An 18082-nucleotide genomic window follows, 5' to 3' on the forward strand; every position below is an offset into this window, starting at 1 on the left:
GCATGGGAGCAGTGTTTGCCTAGCAGGGAGAGGTGAGATTCCTGCCCATAGGAAGTTTTACTCTTCCATGAGTCCTGTCCTCATTTTTAGTATTCTCTACCCATCCACATCTCCCTAAGCTAATCACCAGGGCTTCCCTTATAATGAAACTTCCCTATTGTTCAAAAACCAGCCCCTTCCTTGCAGATATGTGACTTCCTCCCTAATACCTGTTGCCTTATTGGCACATAGGCATGGTTATCGCTGGTTAAGTTAGAGGTGCATTGCAGAATGGTGTGATGGAGAAAAGAAGCTTTTGCACAATCTGTCTGCAATACCCTTATCTTCCTGCCCTGGAAGCACCATATGTATTCCCCCAGATAGAGTCAATTAAATGCACTTGCTGCCACTTTAACTAGTATTTTCACCATGTCTGCAGATCTGAAAGATGTGAATCCATTTTCTACAGTTGTCTCTATTTTGTTGTGCTGAGTGTCCATTAATATCAATTGGAACAGAGGATGCTCAGCACGTTTGAAAACCAGGCCTAAAGATGCCCAGGTCACCCATTCAAAAGCAGCGGTACCCCAAATCAGAGGTTATTCTGAAAACCTGTTCCTTTTTCCTTACTATTGTCATTGTGTTTAATATAACATCTGGGATAGAAACAAGCCTGCCACGTCTTAATGGGCTATATTTATCCCTGGAGTAAGTCAGCTGATTCCAGTACAGTTACACAATGAAGGGTTTTGTCCAAATATCTTCACCACAATGAAAGGATGATTGTTTGTCTGAGGCTCTGTCTCCTCCTGCTGGTAGCCAATATTTTTCATCTTTCAGGCTTTTTCTGAAGTATACCTCCATATACTTGGGAAGGAGACATTTTAAAAAACTGTAATTTGAGGCCTAAATATACAATTAAAATGCTTTGATATCTCTTATAAACATACATTTTGTTTTGCTTTATTAAAAAAGGCATTTAAAAAAGAAAGTTTCAGTCAAAACTTGAAGTACAAAACTAAGAACCAACCCCCCAAACCCATTAGAAATCCTTAGCAGCATGGGCTACCTAAACATTGCAGCATAAAGAAATGCTAAGTAAAACTGGCCATAAGCCAAAATGAAACCGATTTCATTGAATTTCATTTTCGAAACTGAGAGATACCATTCAAGACATTTGCTTATTTAACTTTCGCCATAATAATCTAAGTGATTATTAATGACATAAGCAAAGACAATGGTTTCTGTAGAAGCTGGTATTTTTCTGAGTAGTAGAGGAGAGAGGGCTAGTGAAACTAGTTCCTTTATTTTTAATTATTTAAAATATTACTTCCAAAGTGACTTCGATATCAGTGTCCCTACAAGCATATGGGGGAAGACAATAGTGTCATTTAACCATCTGTATTTTAGTGGTGACATAGTCATAACCAGGCAGGATGGAGTGATTTAAACCACTTGTTTATTTTGTTTGAATCATTGTTATAAACTAGTTTGAGGTTAATTTGAAAACGTGTGCCATTGCAAGTGTAGGTTAAAATGCAGAATGAACTAAAATGTAAGTGTTGGATATTTTTAAAGATACCAGTACTGGTGGGTTATATGTTTTGAATGTTTTAAAACTGCTTTATGCAAAAAAATCAAAATATTGGAAATGGAGGTCCTGATCCAGGAAATACTTATGTAAGCATGTAACTTCACTTGCATGAATGGTTCCATTGGGACCACGCATGTGAGTAAAGTTAGGTATGATCTCCAGGAGCTAAAATTATATTTTTATTAAAGCCATTTCTCCTAGCCCTGCTTTGCACTAGGGCGTTTTTTTGAAATAACTACACTTAGGTTGAATTTATAAGCAGAGCATCCACACTACCACTTATTTTGAAATCTGTACTCCTGCTTTCCTCAGGGAATAAAGCTAATTTGAAAATAGTGTTAGTGTGGATGCTCTGCTGCTACTAATCATATATATAGTAGCCCAATGTCTGTCTCTGTAACGCTGAAATGCTTGCTGTTCCCTCTGGGCAGCGCTGTTGCCTCCCACCATGGCGCTCGGCTGACTTCTGCGCCGCTCAGCCGGGCCGCTGCGGTGGCCCGGCTGAGCGGTGCAGAAGTCAGCCGAGCACCATGGCCAGGGCCAGACGGAGGCATGGGTGAGCCGGGCAGCTGCCCAGGATGCCAACCCACAGGGGGCACCTGATGGCAGCTGTCAGGGGCAGGCAGCATCCCTTGCAGCTGCCATCAGGAGCTGCGCGCCCGGCTCCTGCAGCGCCGGCCCCGTGATGCTGGACAGCAGCGCCCTTGCCTCTACAACTGCGGGGCCATGCACGGCCCAGTGCGTGTGCTAGCAGCTCTGGCCAGGCTGGGCTGGGCAGCGCATGTACCGTGCGCCCCGGGGGCGGGCCCGTGCACCCTGGGGTTGGGGGGGGCGGGCCTGCGCCTCACGGACAGGCCTGAGCATGCACCCAGGGGCTGTGCTGCCCGCCTGGGCCCAGGGCACCAAAAGGGCTCAGGCCGGCCCTGGCCACGGTGGGAGGGGAAAGGGGGCGAGGCGGTGATGTCCATGGCGGGGGGCGGGGCCTGGCTGTGTACGTCACCACCCCGCCCCACTTTGCCTCCCGATGTGGTGCTCAGCTGACATCTGTGCCGCTCAGCCGGGCCACCATGGGGGAGCCCAAACAGCTGCTTACTCCGCTTGCTCCCCACAGCGGTCCAGGTGAGTGGTGCAGAAGTCAGCCAAGTACCACGGCGGGAGATGAAGGGCAGCGGGGTGGTGACGTGCGGCGTGACAGCGGCTCCAGGCCCTGCCCTCTGGCCGTGAACGTCACCGTCCCGCCCTGCCCTCCTTCGCCTCCTGCAGTGGTGCTCGGCTGACTTCTGCACTGCTCAGCTGGGCCGCCAGGTGGGAGCAAGTGGCGCAAGCGACTGTTTGGGCTCCATGGCCCCCCGAGTGAGAGGCAGGAGGGGGAGGAGAGTTGAGAGAGAGAGATGGAGCGAGAGACCGGAGGCTCAGAAGAGAAGACCGACGTGGAGGAGAGTCCTGAAAATCCCATCTTATGTCGGGCTAATTGGCTAGTTCAAAATAATTGGCCTCCAGAAGCCTCTTGCGGCTACAATTCTGACTGCTCTGGCCACTCTTGCCATCTCCACTGGTCCCCTTCTCCTGCGGAGCTTAAAAGTCCCGGCAGCAGGAGAAGAGCTTGTGGCACGTGGCCAGCAGTGAAAGCCCATTGTGAGACACAGCAGCAAGCAAGGCAGTGATCAGCAACCCCAATGCTCCAGCAGAACCTTCTATGGCTGCTAGCACTCCTGCTGTTCCCATGGCTGCCACTGGCCAGGGATGCAGGAGAGCTCTGACCTGGATGGGTGCGTAGATCCTGGACCTGCTCAAGGTCTGGCAGGAGGAGACCAACCTCCACGATCTCCACACCAGAAAGAGAAATACCGAAGTCTATGGCCAGGTCATCTCCAGCCTGTCCGAGAAAGGCCACACCTGGACACTCGACCAGTGCTGGATGAAAACAAAAGAACTCTGGCAGGCCTACCACAAGGCCAGGGAGCAGAGAAGATGCTCTGGGATGATACCCCACAGCTGCTGCTGTTATGCATACCCAGTGACCCAGTAGAAAACTTTTAAACCACAACCTCACAAAGGCCATATCCTGGCAAGACCAAGTCAGACTTTCCTAGCAGATACTCAAGATGTACCAGACACAAGTTGTCCTGCTTTCAGCCTGGTGAAAACCTGGGACAAGTTAAACCCTCTTCAGGGTGGAAACAACCCTATTGAAAGAGCGTCCAAGGAGGGAGTAACAATCACTTCCCCAAATCTCCCCTTCTTTGTGAACTATCCCGCTTCTACCATGACTGGTCTAAATCACCTTGGATTGCTGGGTCCTCCACATAGTGGAGGTGGGAAATTCTGTCTCATTTTGCTCCTTTCTCCCCTCATCCCGTCACTCTTGAGGAACCCTTCTCTCAAGCAATTTTTCCTAAAAGAAGTGCTGGAGAAGATTCCTCCGGAGTTCAGAGGCAGGGAATTCTACTTCCTTCATTTCTTTATTCCCAGAGCAAGGAGAGGGAGGCCTCGGGTCCACCCAGGATCTCAGGGAACTCAACAAGTTCCTAGCGAAATGGAAGTGCCATATGGTCTCCCCGAGCCCCATCAGTCCCTTCCTAGACCTAGGAAATTTGTAGGCCGCCCTTGATATGAAGGACGCATATTTTCACATCGCCATCAAACCAATTCACAGGCAGTACCTCAGATTCACAGTGAACAATGTCTACTACCAATTCATAGCCCTCCCATTCTGGCTGTTCACGACAGCCCACATCTTCACCAAACGCACTGTATTGGTAACAGCCGTCCTCCTTCACCACTGCATTCAGTTCTACTCCTACCTGGACAATTGGCTTCTCAGAGGCCAGTCTTCTAAGTAAGTAGAAGCTCATTTTCACATGAGCCAGACAACACTTTCATGATTGGGCCTACTGATCAACACTAGCAACATTCCCACTCAGAGGCTAGAATTCATGGGGGGATCCTGGATGCCATGCATGCACATGTGTTCCTACCTGGGCTGCAATTCTTGACTGTGTTACAGATGAACTGGACATGCCCTTTCCAGTTTCCCCATGATGACCACTGCAAATCTGGTGAACATCAGCGTAGTACCCAAGCCATGACAGCATAGACATGATAGTTATGCTTCCTTTCCACATCCTAGAGATGCTCCATTGGTGGCTGGACCCTCAAACAGTGTGTGAAGCAGTCCCATTCCAGCCACTGCAGCTCTCACTTGCTCTTCTCAGAAATGCTTCAACTTCAGGCTGGGGAGCACATCTCGTACAGGACACGACACAGGAGCCGTGGAAGAAAGAAGACATGTATCTCCAGATCAATTCCTGTAATCTCAGGGCAGTCCACTTAACATGCCAGGCATTCCTGCCCCACCTCCCAGGCTGGTGCTTGGTGGTCATGTCAGACAACAAGGCTGCCATGATTTATATCAACAAACAGGGTAGAACTCGATTGTTGTCTCTGTGCCCGGTAGCCCTACAGCTGTGGGAGCTATTCATAGCCCACTTAATCCATCTGGAGGCGTTGGACCTCCCTGGAGTCCAAAATAAGCTGGCAGATCAGCGTAGCAGGTAGTTTTTCACCCAGATGTCATCCACACACTCCAGAGGTGAAGGTTTTGCTTAACTGGAAATGCCCCTAGGTCTGCTCTTTCAGGAACCACAGCCCAGGGTCATTAGTGATGTCTTCTTGATCCCATGGAGTGGGTACCTGATGTATGTGTTCCCACCATTTCTGTTGGTACACAAAGTGCTCCCCAAAATTCCCTGGGACATTCTGGTGACCCCACTATGGCCGTGCCAGCACTGGTATCCCACACTGCTGGATCTGAAAATCCAGCCACCTTTTCGGCTTCCCTTCCTCCCAGACCTCATCACACAGGATCATGGTTGCCACCACCCCTTAGACCTACCCACAATCCTTCCATCTGGAGCCTGGAAGCTTTGTGATTGAAGTCAGCAGAGCATGCCTGTTCAGAACATGTCAAACTTGTCCTTTTCAGCAGCAGTGAGCCTTCCACCAGAGCCACATACCTGGTGAAGTGGAAAGGAGTCACATGTTCGTGCTCCTAGCAGCACACAGACACTGCCCATGCTTTCATTCCAGGTGTGTTGGAGCACACCATGTATAAGCAGGGTCTGAATCTCTGCTTCCAATGCACCAGCTGCAAGTGGAAAGGAATCCTGGGTGTGCTTATGCTAACTCAATTGTTTAGCCCTGCAAGGTATTCAACTGTTATGTAAATGTAGCTCATGCTGGAATGGGAAAGAAATCCTGGGTATGCTTATGTAAATCCAGTTCAGTCAGTGCTGTAGGCCTGATAGTCAATTGTTAGAATGGTATTTTTCCTATTATAACTAATTTGGCTGTTGTGGGGTCACAAACCATGTGAACCCTAAATGTAGGAATTGTAAAATATCATACCAGTTCTTGCAGGAGAGACACTGTAATTGCAAAGAATCTTAGATGGACAACCCTCTCCCTTCTATACTCAAGTAAATTGAATCGGGGTTGGTGGTGTGGGGAAGAGCAGAGCTCTGAACCAGCAGGCTACATGCCCTCCAGGCATGAGCTGTAAGACTGATACAATCTGTTTCTCCACACACTCCCCCACCCAATTTTAATGATAGAACTAAAACAGACTCCACAAAGAGTCTCTCATTTTCTGCTGGCCTGTACAGTGGATCAAGAGCTGAAATCACTAGGTTTGGTCCAGATCTAAACCTATCAGCAGCAGGCGGCTGGCAGGAGCAGGCAGCCAGCGGGAGCTCCAGCAGGAAGCTGGCAGGCAGCTGGCAGGAGTGGCTGGCAGGTGGTCAGCATGGGTAGCTGGCAGGCAGCTGGTGGGAGCGGCTAGCAGGAGCAGCAGCGAGTGGCCAGCAGAGTGGGTGAGACGCCTCCTACCCCCACCTCCTCCTGGGTGGGAGGTGAGCTCTGCAAATCACCTCTGAGCTTTGGTCTGCCCTGACCAAGGGCAGCAACTGTGAGTGGGGTGCAGGGAAGGGCTGGGTATGTGAATGGGACACTTACATTGCTGGACTTGTGAGCTGGAGAGCCAAAGGACATTGCTCAACCTGCTTGAGCTGGGATGTTCACTCATAGCTTGGTTATGAACTCTGTTCGTGGTATTTTCCCAAGTTAATGCCATGTTACTTCTCTCCCTCTTTCATTAAAAGTTTTGTTTCTACACTCAGACTGTATGCTTGTGAGTGGGGAAGTGTTGCCTCCCAGAAGCATCCAGGGGTGTGTGTGAATTTCCCAGGCTACTGGGTGGGGTCTCAAGCCAGTTCTGTGTGGGATGGATAAAAAGGAACCCCTAGATATTGAACCCAGCCCTGGCTGCTATTGGCACTACCTGGCAAAAGAATTACACATGTACCATAAACATCAAGGGGTGGTGACTTCATCCCTCAAGGTCTACCTGGAAGCTATTTCTGCTTTCCATCTGGGGGAAGTAGGTTGCTCTGTCTTCACGAGCCCCTTTGTTGGATGTTTCCTAAAGGACCAACAGACTCCACCTGACAGTCAAGCACCCTGTACCCATATGGGACCTCAACTTGTCCTCTGCTCACTCATGGGTACCTTCTTTGAGCCCTTAGTGACATACTCACTCCTGTATCTATCTTGGAAGGTGGCCTTTCTGGTGGCTATCACTTTGGCCTGATGTGGGTTAGAGCTCTGAGCTTTAACTTCTGAACCTCCCTGTGCTGCTTTTCCTATAAAGTTCAAAGAAGGGACACTCGCATGAGGCCCGCCATCCCCCTCCAGAACCGGGTGACCATCGCCCTCTGGAAGCTCTCTACGCCGGACACCTACCGATCCGTCGGGAACCAGTTCTGCGTGGGGAGATCCACCGTCGGGGCGGTGCTCATGCAGGTACGGCACTCGTCGGCCACTGCGCCGGGGGGGAGGGGGGCTGCAAGGAGGGGATGGGCCGTCCCAGGGACAAAGGGGGGGCGGGAGGAGGCAAAAGTGCCCCGCACCGGAGGGGTTGGTCTTTCCCGGCCGTACTACAGGGTGGTGCGCCCTGCAGGCCCAGGTGCTGCGGCTGTGGTGAAACAAGACCAGCGGTCAATTACCCCAGGGGCCCAGGTGTGTGAAACCCAGCTCGCCTCTGCAAGGCCAGGGCCCCTGCAGGATCCCCAGCTGCTGCTCCGTGGTGGGCAAGGCCCAGGCGCACGGTCCCAGGGCTCCCTCTCGCCCCAGCCCCCCGTACACATAAGGGGAACATGAGGGTACTCACATGTGGACGCCTCCCCAGCCTCGGATGACACAGGCGAGCGGCTCTGTGGGGTGCCTCGGGAGTCCCGGGTCCTTGGCAGGCTGCCGGCAGGCTCCTGGCTCTCGGAGCCCTCCTCCTCCTCCTCGGTCTCTTGCAGCGGTCCCTCTGCCCCGGGGTCTATCACGTCCCGGGGGGCAGGGACGGCATGAGCCCCCAGGAGGCAGTCCAGGGCGTGAAAGTGGGGGCAGGCCTCCGGGTCGGCCCCTGGCAGGCAGGCCCGGGAGTAGGACTGCCGCAGTTCCTTGATTTTGCAGCGCACCTGCTCCCGGCTGCGCTGGTGGCCCCTGGCGGCCAGGCTGGCAGCCATGCGGCTGTAGACTGCCGCGTTCCTGTGGCTAGTGCGGAGATCGTGGACATTGGAGGCTTCCCCCCAAACCTCGATGAGGTCCACGATCTCTGCACTAGACCACGCGGGCGCCCGCCTCTTGCGGCCCCGGGCAGGCTCCTGGGAGCCGCCAGGCTGGTCCTGGGAAGAGGGGGAGGGCTGGGTGTCCTCGGGTGGCTGGCTTATGGGTGTCAGGTGCAGGGTGTGCTGGCACGGGTGCTGGCAGCCTTGCAACTGGCACAAACTGTGTAGCCAGCCCATGGCCCTTTAAGGGCTCCGGGGCCGGGAGGGGGGCAGACAAGTTTGCCTGGTGTTGGCCAGAGTGGCCACCAGGGCAAGCTGGGAAGGGCTAGCCTCCCACTAGTTCGAATTAAGGGTCTACTAGCTAGTTCGAACTAGGCTTAATCCTCGTAAAATGAGGTTTTCCTAGTTCGAACTAAGCGCTCCGTTAGTTCGAATTAAGTTCGAACTAACGGAGTGCTAGTGTAGCGCCTATGAAAGTTAATTTGAACTAACGTCCGTTAGTTCGAACTAACTTTGTAGTGTAGATATACCCTGAGGCTTCCCAGGCCCACCAGAAGAAAAGGAGGTACAGCTCCAGTAGGGCGTCTGTATCCTTCACCACTAAGAAAAGAATAAGCACAGGGTACCATCAATCTCAGCCCTGCCATTGGCACCAAAGCACTCTGCTTAGCCATTGAGGCCATCCTGCTTCTTAACATAGCCATTGGTGCTAATGCAAGTGTCTCAGCTGGAGCTACCAGCACTACCTCAGTACCGAGTGAGCATCAGCATCTGACATTTACCAAGCCTCCAGTACGCCCATCAGCGCTGGTATCGTCAGTGCCAGTTCCAGCAGCCTCCCCTATGGAGATGGTACTGTGGTTCTTTCCAATGCTACAGGCGTTCTGATAGTCGAGGGAGCTCTGTGTCAGATGAATCAGAATCTCTGTTGCTATCAGGTACCAGGCATCTCTCAGTACCAAGATTTCCAACTCTGAGGCTATGCCTAGACTGCAAGCCTCTTTCAAAAGAGGCTTTTTTGAAAGATACTTTTGAACCTGCAGACATTGTTACCTGGAATAAATTGCTCTCTCCCTCATCCTAGCTTACTGCTGCATCTGAAGACATCCAGATTATCCATAAATTCAGTCAAGGTACACCTATTGCCATATCAGCCTTTCCTCCCTTGGTCAAAATTTTTTTTTGCTTACCTGGTGTAACCCAGATTTATTAGGAGTAACCTTTTCCCTTACATCAGACATTCTGACTCATCTTGGGACTTCATGTTAGTTCTCAGCTATCTGATGAGACCTCCATTCAACCCAGTGGTGACCTACTCCCTAACTTCATTCTTAGAAAGATAGCCTTTTGAGTTGCCATCACATCAGCCTGGAGAGTCAGGGAGTTTGGCGCCTTAGTGGCAGATCCCCATTTTTACCATGTTCTTTAATAATAAGATCTCATTATATCTGCTTACTGAATTCCTCCCAAAGGCTACACTGGTTTTAGTATAAGTCTGGCTACAAGCCTTGTCTTGGTGTAAGATTTAAAGTGAAGTTGATGTGGGGGTAAGTGACTGGTCCTGGAACTGGTAGTAACCTGAATATTATTGTGATTGTTGGTGCAGGGCACTATCCATTACAAAGGCAGACTTCCTTGGCTGACAAGATGGACCTGAAAAACAAAGGGGATGCTGTGACTCCCTGGTTAGATTATGAAAGTGTCTGAGGAATTTACATTTGATACTCAGTTAGTGAAATCGGAGTTCACAGCCAGCTTGGGATGTGTGCCCAGCTTCCTAACAGTTGGCCCTGAGGCACTCGAATCACTGCAGACATCTTGACACTGGGGTAGTTTTAAAAAAGATCTTTTTTAAAGATGCTGCCTCAGCCAATAAATTGCCTAGTCCTGGTACACAAACTAATTGTGTGCAGCTGAGGTCTACAGGAGTTCAAGTCCTATCTAGGGGTATATTTTGCATAATTCCTGAATGAACCATGCTCATCAGTCACTGGGCCCCATCTGTGCAATACGGGTAATGGCACTGTCCTGTCTCTGAGGGGTGTTACAAGAGCATATACATGAAACATTGTTACAGAAAAATATGGTAACAGAGCCCAGATATGAGATCAAGTTCGGAAAGCGAGCTCTTCAGATTCATCTGTAGCTGATGATGCCTAGTTTGAGGGAAGCTGACTTCCATAGTTAACAAGTTAACAATCTAACCCAATACCACCAGTCTGGCTTTTCACTGGCCCCTCTCCATGCAGTACCCCACAGTGCTCACAGAAAGCACTTACCAACCTCCTTTCTGCCCCATCTGGGTCAAACCATCTTTGTGTCAACCTTCAGATTTCTGTGGGGAAATGGAGGGAAAATATTTTCCCTCTTTCATTTCCTGGGAAGACCAAGGAGGGTCAGGACATCTTAGGCTGTGTGAGCTCTTGCATCTGCCGCAGGCAGTAAAACCAGTTAAACTAGGATGATGCTCCAACTGCCAGCTTTGAAAACTAAACCAACCTGTTAGTCAGTTGGCTCCTCTAGTTTGAGTAGTTCCCTTCTCACAGAGGTTAATTCTCTCTCCAGATACTGATAACTTTATTGTGCAAGCCAGCTCAGAGAGAGGTAAGAGATGTAGCAATTGCATCTCTCGCTCAAGGAAACAGCAAGCTACCTGTAACTGTGCCACCTCAGCCTGACAGAATACGGCACAGCTTTAATGTGTGTATCTTTAATCTGGTTGTGTCTCTGCCTATTTAGGAACCCACTTATTGACAAAAAAGTATAGCCAATTGTCGTCACAGCCATTGTCAGGAATGTTCAAGAGAGCAAATAACAAAACTCAGCCACATGTATTGCCTAAGGATAAAACCATGTGGTTCAGGAAAGGAGGAGTTAATACATCAGAAATTCTTCCCAGGCAGTGAATTTTTCCAGCATGTTCAGTTGTCCTTGCACAGTAGGTGTGCAGCTCAAATGGGCTATTCAGTTAGCCATTTTTTATCTATTTACAAATTACAAAGCACTTTTCATGTCACTTAAACTTTCACTAAGCAGCCTGTGCCAGTTTTGTCTTTGGTGCCTCCCTGTACTTTTGTTTTGAATATTAAATTCAAAATGCTAAAAGGCATGAGGATACTCCCTACCACAAAGCATTTACACATGTTATAGTATTTCCTTACCACTTTGTACCTTTGTTTCCCCTTCGAGTGGTCCCCGTGGGTGCTCAACTATGGGTGCTGGTGCATCCTCACGCTGGCAACCGGAGACTTTTCTAGCAGTTTCTGCCGCGCCGTGCAGGAGCCATGGTGCCCTCTAGTGCCATTGGAATTGTTGAGCGTGTGCGCGGCGTGGCTCCTCAGTTCCTTCTCTAACGTCCTCGGCAGCAGACGGATCCGACCGTTCGCCTTACTTCTGTTAAAAAATAGTGAAATACCTCGATTTAATCCCTAGTTACCTCATTATCCAAGTTTTTTTAGCCCTATTCTCCTTCCCAGTCTAGTTTAAAATATTTTTTCTTCTTGTTGCAGCTTGCCGCTTTTCCCCAACTCCTTATGCTCTGCTCTCTGTGCTTTAAACGTTGTAAGTCATGTCGGGATGCCATGCCTGCTTCGGACTGCTCCAAGTGTATTAAGTGTCTTGGGGAGGTGCACCAGACTCAAAAGTGCCTGCACTGCTCCAAATTAACAGCGAGGGTGCACTGAGACTGAGCCAATAGACTAAAGATTCTCTTATATGAGAAGTCCCTCCGTCCTTCCTCAGAAGACTCTCCTACATTGTCTAGACCACCTCAACTGAGTAAGGGTATGGAGAAAAGTCAACTGCCAGCCCACTCTGGTTCCACAACCTCCAAAACCAGTCTCTCTCCGACTCCATCCCTATCCTCAGCACCTTTAGCAGTACAGGTCAGCACCGAGGATAGGCCAGGAACCTCCGGTGTGGCGCAGCTTAAGACGTCGGCACAGCACAAAAGAGCTCATTCAGAGCCAAGGCAAAAATCAGTGGCACCGACCGCTACAGCACCTAAGCCGTCCTCAGCACCGACTGCTCTATTGAAAGAGCGCATGGCACCGAGCCATGCCAAAACGGTACCGAGCCCGGCGCCGAAGAAGGCCCGTGCCGACAAACCACCTCCGACTGCTCCGGTGCCGGAACAAGCCTCAGCACCGTCAACACCCTCGCTGTCTGCACCACCACCAGCCAAGCCGCATCGCCCCACACCGTCTCAGAGGCGTGAGTGGTACCGATCCCCGGTGCGAAACCACACCTCCTTGGCACCGCCGTCCCCAGGTTCCTCTATATGCTCTGCGAGGTCTCGTCACTCCTCTGTCACTTCTCGGTCTGTCAGTGACATTGGCACTAAGTCAAGGAGCAGGTTTTCATCGCAACACTCTAGCCCAACACATAGACCTCCATCCTGGCAGCTGGCTCCAGTTCAATATGCATACCCTCCCCCTCCGCATCCATGGTATGCGCAACAGTATGGCTACCCACCTCTGCCATATACCACTCAATGGCAACCCTGGGAGCCATGTCCGAAAAAGAGACACCACCAGCCCTCTTCCACTATTTCCAGGCCACCTCCTCTCTTGCCTCCTGCTACTGCATCTGCCACTGAAGCGAATTCTCCATCCCCCTCGGACGCACATGACTCTTTCTCTCTGAAGGGGAGACCAGATCTCCTCTACACAATTCCTTCTCCTCCCCAGACGAAGTGGTCACTACCGAAGCCCCATCATCGGGAGATGACACAAAAAAATTTCAAGACTTGTTTAAAAGAGTCGCCATAACTCAGGAAAGAGACCTCCAGGAGGTGCAGGTCAAACAATATCGTCTTCTTCGTACACTACAGCCACCAACTGCCTCCAAAATTGCTATACCTATGGAGGAGGCTACTATGGACACGGCCGACAACATCTGGCAAACTCCAGCCTCCATCACTCCAACAAATGAGGGCAGGCTGTAAATATTTTATCGCTCCAAAGAATATGGACTTCCTTTTTACCCACCCACCTCCTAACTCCGTAGTGGTAGACTTGGTGCGACACAAAAGTAAACAGCCTAACCTTGGATTGACCCCACAGGACAAGAACCACAAGAAAGTGGATATTATGGGCCGAAAAGTTTACTCTTCAGCCACGTTACTTCTCAGGGCTGCGAACTATACTGCCATGCTCACGGACTATGACCACGCTAATTACTCCAAGCTCCAAGACCACCTCCAGCACCTTCCGGAGCACAAAAGGTCAACTTTGCTCAATATTATGCAAGAGGGCCAAACCATCTCCCGCACAGCCTTACAGTTTGCCATGGATATGGCAGACACCACAGCTCGTATTACGGCCACGGCGATTGTGCTTTGCAGGATTTCCTGGTTACAGGCATCTGGGATACCTAGGGATCTACAGCAGAAGGTTGAGGACTTGCCTTTTGACCAGACCAACCTTTTCGCAGCTAAAATTGATGAGGTGTTGCATTCTATGAAGGACTCCTGTACGACTCTCAGGACCCTCAGAATGTACAATCCTCCATTCAAGAGAACTAGGTACCAGCCTTACTAATGTTCAAGAGAGCCGTTTAGAAAACAACCCAAATACGATTTCCACCAGAAACAAAGAATTCAGTGCCGTAGACCACAGCAACAACAATAACAGCACGTCACACCCCATCCACCATCAAGCAAAGAGCAGGTTTGAAGGTCAGGTTGAGAGCCAGGAAGCCAATCCACTGCCACTGACAACCTATACCTTTCAGTTCCACCACCCCCTCTGGGCCTTTTTCCACCAATGGTCCCTCATCACTTCGGACAAATGGGTCTTGGATCTGATTCAATTTGGTTACACTATCCCTTTTACCTCCCTCCTACCCACCCTCCTACCCCATCCCTCTTCAGGGACCCCTCTCATGAAACCATCCTCCTACAAGAGGTTTCGCATCTTCTTCAACTGGGCTCAGTAGAACGCGTACCACCACAATTCCAGGGCCGGGGCTTCTACTCAACCTACTTCCTAACCCAGAAGAAGATGGGAGGGTGGCAATCCATCTTAGACCTCAGGCGCCTCAACAAATACATCGCATACCACCGTTTCAAGATGGTGATCCTATCAATGATCATTCCCGCACTTGATCAAGGTGATTGGCTTTTAGCTCTTGACCTCCAGGATGCCTACTTTCACATTACTGTTCATCCTGCTCACAGACATTTCTTATGGTTTATGCTAGGCAACCAGCACTATCAATACAGAGTGTTCCTGTTTGGCCTCTCCACTGCCCCCAGGGTGTTTTCCCAAACCCTGGCAGTTGTAATGGCCTCACTTCAATGCCAAGGCATCATAATATTCCCATATCTGGACGATGGTCTCATAAAAGGCACATCCTTCAATGAGACCAAGGCCATGACAGATACCACAATAGCCCTTCTACTCAGCCTCAGGTTTCACATAAATTATGTAAAATCCACCCTACTCCCAGTACAGAGACTAGAATTCATAGGCTCCCTCATTGACACAGTCACAGCGAGGGCTGTGCTTCCCGAGCACAGGTTCGCAACCATATGTGACCTTATCCGGGCAGTACAATCGGTGCTGACTGTCATGGTCTGCGACTGTCTCAAGATCCTCGGGCACATGGCTTCCACGACCTGTGTTGTCGACTTCACATGAGACTTCTTCAGTCCTGGCTCACAATAGTTTACAAGCCTTCCAGAGACCAACTTTCCAAGCCTGTCGCCATTCTACCACGCATCATCAACTCCCTGCTCTGGTGGACAATTCCTCAAAATATGTTACAGAGCGTTCCTTTCCAACATTCACCTTCCACTCTCACAGTTATAATAGATGTCTCACTCATGGGATTGGGGGGCCCACTTAGGCCACATTACGGCCCAGGGTAAACGGTCATTTATGGAGCAGGCTTTCCATATCAACCTCCTCGAGTTACAGGCGGTCAGATATGTGTGCCAACATTTTACTCAGTACATAGTTCACAAGTCCATTACCATCATGACAGACAATACCACCTGCATGTACTACATCAACCGCCAAGGCGGTGCTCGATCCCCTTCCCTGTGTTCGAAAGCTATCAAGCTCTGGAACTGGTGCCTGTTACACAGGGTCACCCCTTCGTCCTTTACCTTCCCAGAATATTGAACGTCACAGCGGACACACTAAGCCGTACGTTTCTGGACCAGCACGAATGGGAACTCGACAGACGTGTCCTCGCTCTGCTCTTCCTTCACTGGGGCCAACCAGACGTGGACCTCTTCACCACGAAAAACAACAGAAAATGCCACCTTTACTGCTCCAGAGGAGCCCTGGGGAAACGTTCCCTCGAAGACACTTTTTCCATCACATGGGATGCCCCTCTCCTGTATGCGTTTCTCCCCTTGCCGCTCCTACACAGAGTCCTCAACAAAATTAGGACGGACCAGGTACGGGTCATTCTAGTGGCACCTGTGTGGCCCAGACAAATGTGGTTTCCCTACCTTCTCAAGATGGCGGTGATGGACCTGTACACCTTTCCTCTTCACCATGACCTTCTGTCTCAGAATCACGGTCGGACTCTCCATCCAGACATTACCAAGCCCCATCTCCATGCCTGGCTCCTTCATGGCTCGAGGATGCTGAGACTGCCTGCTTGAAACAGGTGAAGGACATTCTGATTAACAGTAGAAGACGGTCCACTAGAAGAACTTACCTGTATAAATGGACTCGATTCTCTCGCTGGTTTGCTCAAATACATGCGAGCCCACCAGAGCTCGCTCCTTTACCTACCCTACTGGACTACTTACTATCCCTAAAACAGTCAGGCCTAGCACTTAGCAGTATCAAAGTCCACACCGCCGCCATAGCTGCCTTTCACTATCCCACAGATGGCGCTTCTTTTCTCACTAACCCATTGACCAAATGCTTCCTTAAGGGATTACAAAATACCTTTCCTCCTGTCCCTCCACCAGTCCCCATCTGGGACTTAAACCACGTTCTAAAGAGCCTGACAAAACCGCCATTCGAACCTATAGCCACTTGCTCTTTGTCTCATTTGTCTATGAAAGTATTCTTCCTCGTTGCTATTACCTCCAGCAGGAGGGTGAGTGAGCTTGAGGCCTTGATGGCCGACCTTCCATACACCGTATTTACAAAGGACTGGGTGATACTCGGACCCCACCCTAAGTTCCTCTCTAAAGTACCCTCCCCCTTCCATGTGAATGAACCCAAAAACTTACCTGCCTTCTTTCCAAAGACTCATGTTGACCCAGTCCAGGCTGCATAGCACACTCTCGACATCCGATGAGCCCTGGCCTTCTACATTGACCGCGCGAAGCCATGGCGAGCCTCACCTAGACTCTTCATCTCTTATGCTGAGAGATCTAAGGGACAAGCTGTCTCATCTCAGAGAGGGTGCTGGGGTCAACTGATCCCCGTCTAGACTACTGCGCTGTGCCAACTATCAGCCGATTGGCACAGTGTGGTGGCCATTTTGATGTAAATGAAGTCCTGCCCTGCACTTTCCAGACCAGAAAGCCTGATATACAACTGCCACAGCTTAACTATCACATTGTGGAATAGTCTTTGCAAGCAACATGTTGGCAGCACTATTGCTTAAATTATAAAAAACAAGGAGTGAAAATAGCCCTAGCACACAGAAAACAATCCTTCATAGGACTCCTGAGACAGAAGGCATGTGTGATTTCATAAGCAACTCTGATTTTCCAAATTTTGAATGCCAAATCCATGTAAGCAAATTGAAACAAGGAAACACTTAATTCAAACCTTCCAGGCATTTTTGCAGATTATGCTAAGAATTTCAGAAGATACTAATCTGAGAGAGGAAATCAAACAGTGCACAGTGTGAGGGATGATTTTCACCACTAGTGCAGCAGTTTGAGTAGGGGCACAGCCTGGGGGGATGGATGACTCAGGAGGTTCAGAGGTGTGGGAAATGAAACTCTTCCTTTTGGGGTATTGGTTCAGAAGGGGGCTGTTGCACTGAGGGAAGCCAAATTTCCTTAAGGGTGAAGAGGGTTAACTTTTGATTTCTGGCTGGAGAGAGGACAAAGGGAGACTGAAGGAAGAAGAATGACCAGCCGAGATTCTGAAGGAGGAGAGAACATAAGAACGGCCATACTGGGTCAGACCAAAGGTCCTTCTAGCCCAGTATCCTGTCTACCGACAGTGGGCAGCACCAGGTACCCCAGAGAGGGTAAACCAAAGACAATGATCAAGCGATTTGTCTCCTGCCATCTCTCTCCAGCCTCTGACAAACAGAGGCCAAGGACACCATTTTATCCCCTGACTAATAGCCTTTTATGGACCTAACCTCCATGAAATTATCTAGCCTCTCTTTAAACTCTATTATAGTCCTAGCCTTCACAGCCTCCTCTGGCAAGGAGTTCCACAGGTTGACTACACGCTGCGTGAAGAACTTTCTTTTATTGTTTTAAACCTGCTACCCATTAATTTCATTTGGTGACCTCTAGTTCTTCTATTTAGGGAACTAATAAATAACTTTTCTTTATCGGCCCTCTCCACACCACTCATGATTTTATAGACCTCTATCATATCCCCCCTCAGTCTCCTTTTTTCTAAACTGAAAAGTCCCAGTCGCTTTAACCTCTCCTCATATGGGACCCGTTCCAAACCCCTAATCATTTTAGTTGCCCTTTTCTGAACCCTTTCCAAGGCCAAAATATCTTTTTTGAGGTGAGGAGACCACATCTGTACACAGTATTCCAGATGTGGACATACCATAGTTTTATACAGGGGCAGTAAGATATTCTGTCTTATTTTCTATCCCTTTCCTAATAATTCCTAGCATCCTATTTGCCTTTTCGACCGCTGTGATGGCGTGTTGGGGTCCCCCGTCTCCTGCACCCCCGAAATGGCACAAACAGACTCCACCAGCCGGTAGAATAGAGGTG

General features: G+C 49.8%; 1 long non-coding RNA gene across 1 annotated transcript; it reads right to left on the reverse strand.

The window, feature by feature from the left end:
* Positions 1–2903: 2903 nt before the first annotated feature.
* On the reverse strand, positions 2904–16713 carry LOC142818951 (uncharacterized). The gene is made up of 3 exons (XR_012896644.1): positions 16388–16713; positions 15650–15797; positions 2904–11580 (listed from the first exon to the last, which is right to left on the reverse strand). It is a non-coding gene; the product is annotated as an uncharacterized LOC142818951 (long non-coding RNA).
* Positions 16714–18082: the final 1369 nt, after the last annotated feature.

Source organism: Pelodiscus sinensis, chromosome 1 (assembly GCF_049634645.1).
Source record: "Pelodiscus sinensis isolate JC-2024 chromosome 1, ASM4963464v1, whole genome shotgun sequence".
NCBI classification, from domain to species: Eukaryota; Metazoa; Chordata; order Testudines; family Trionychidae; genus Pelodiscus; species Pelodiscus sinensis.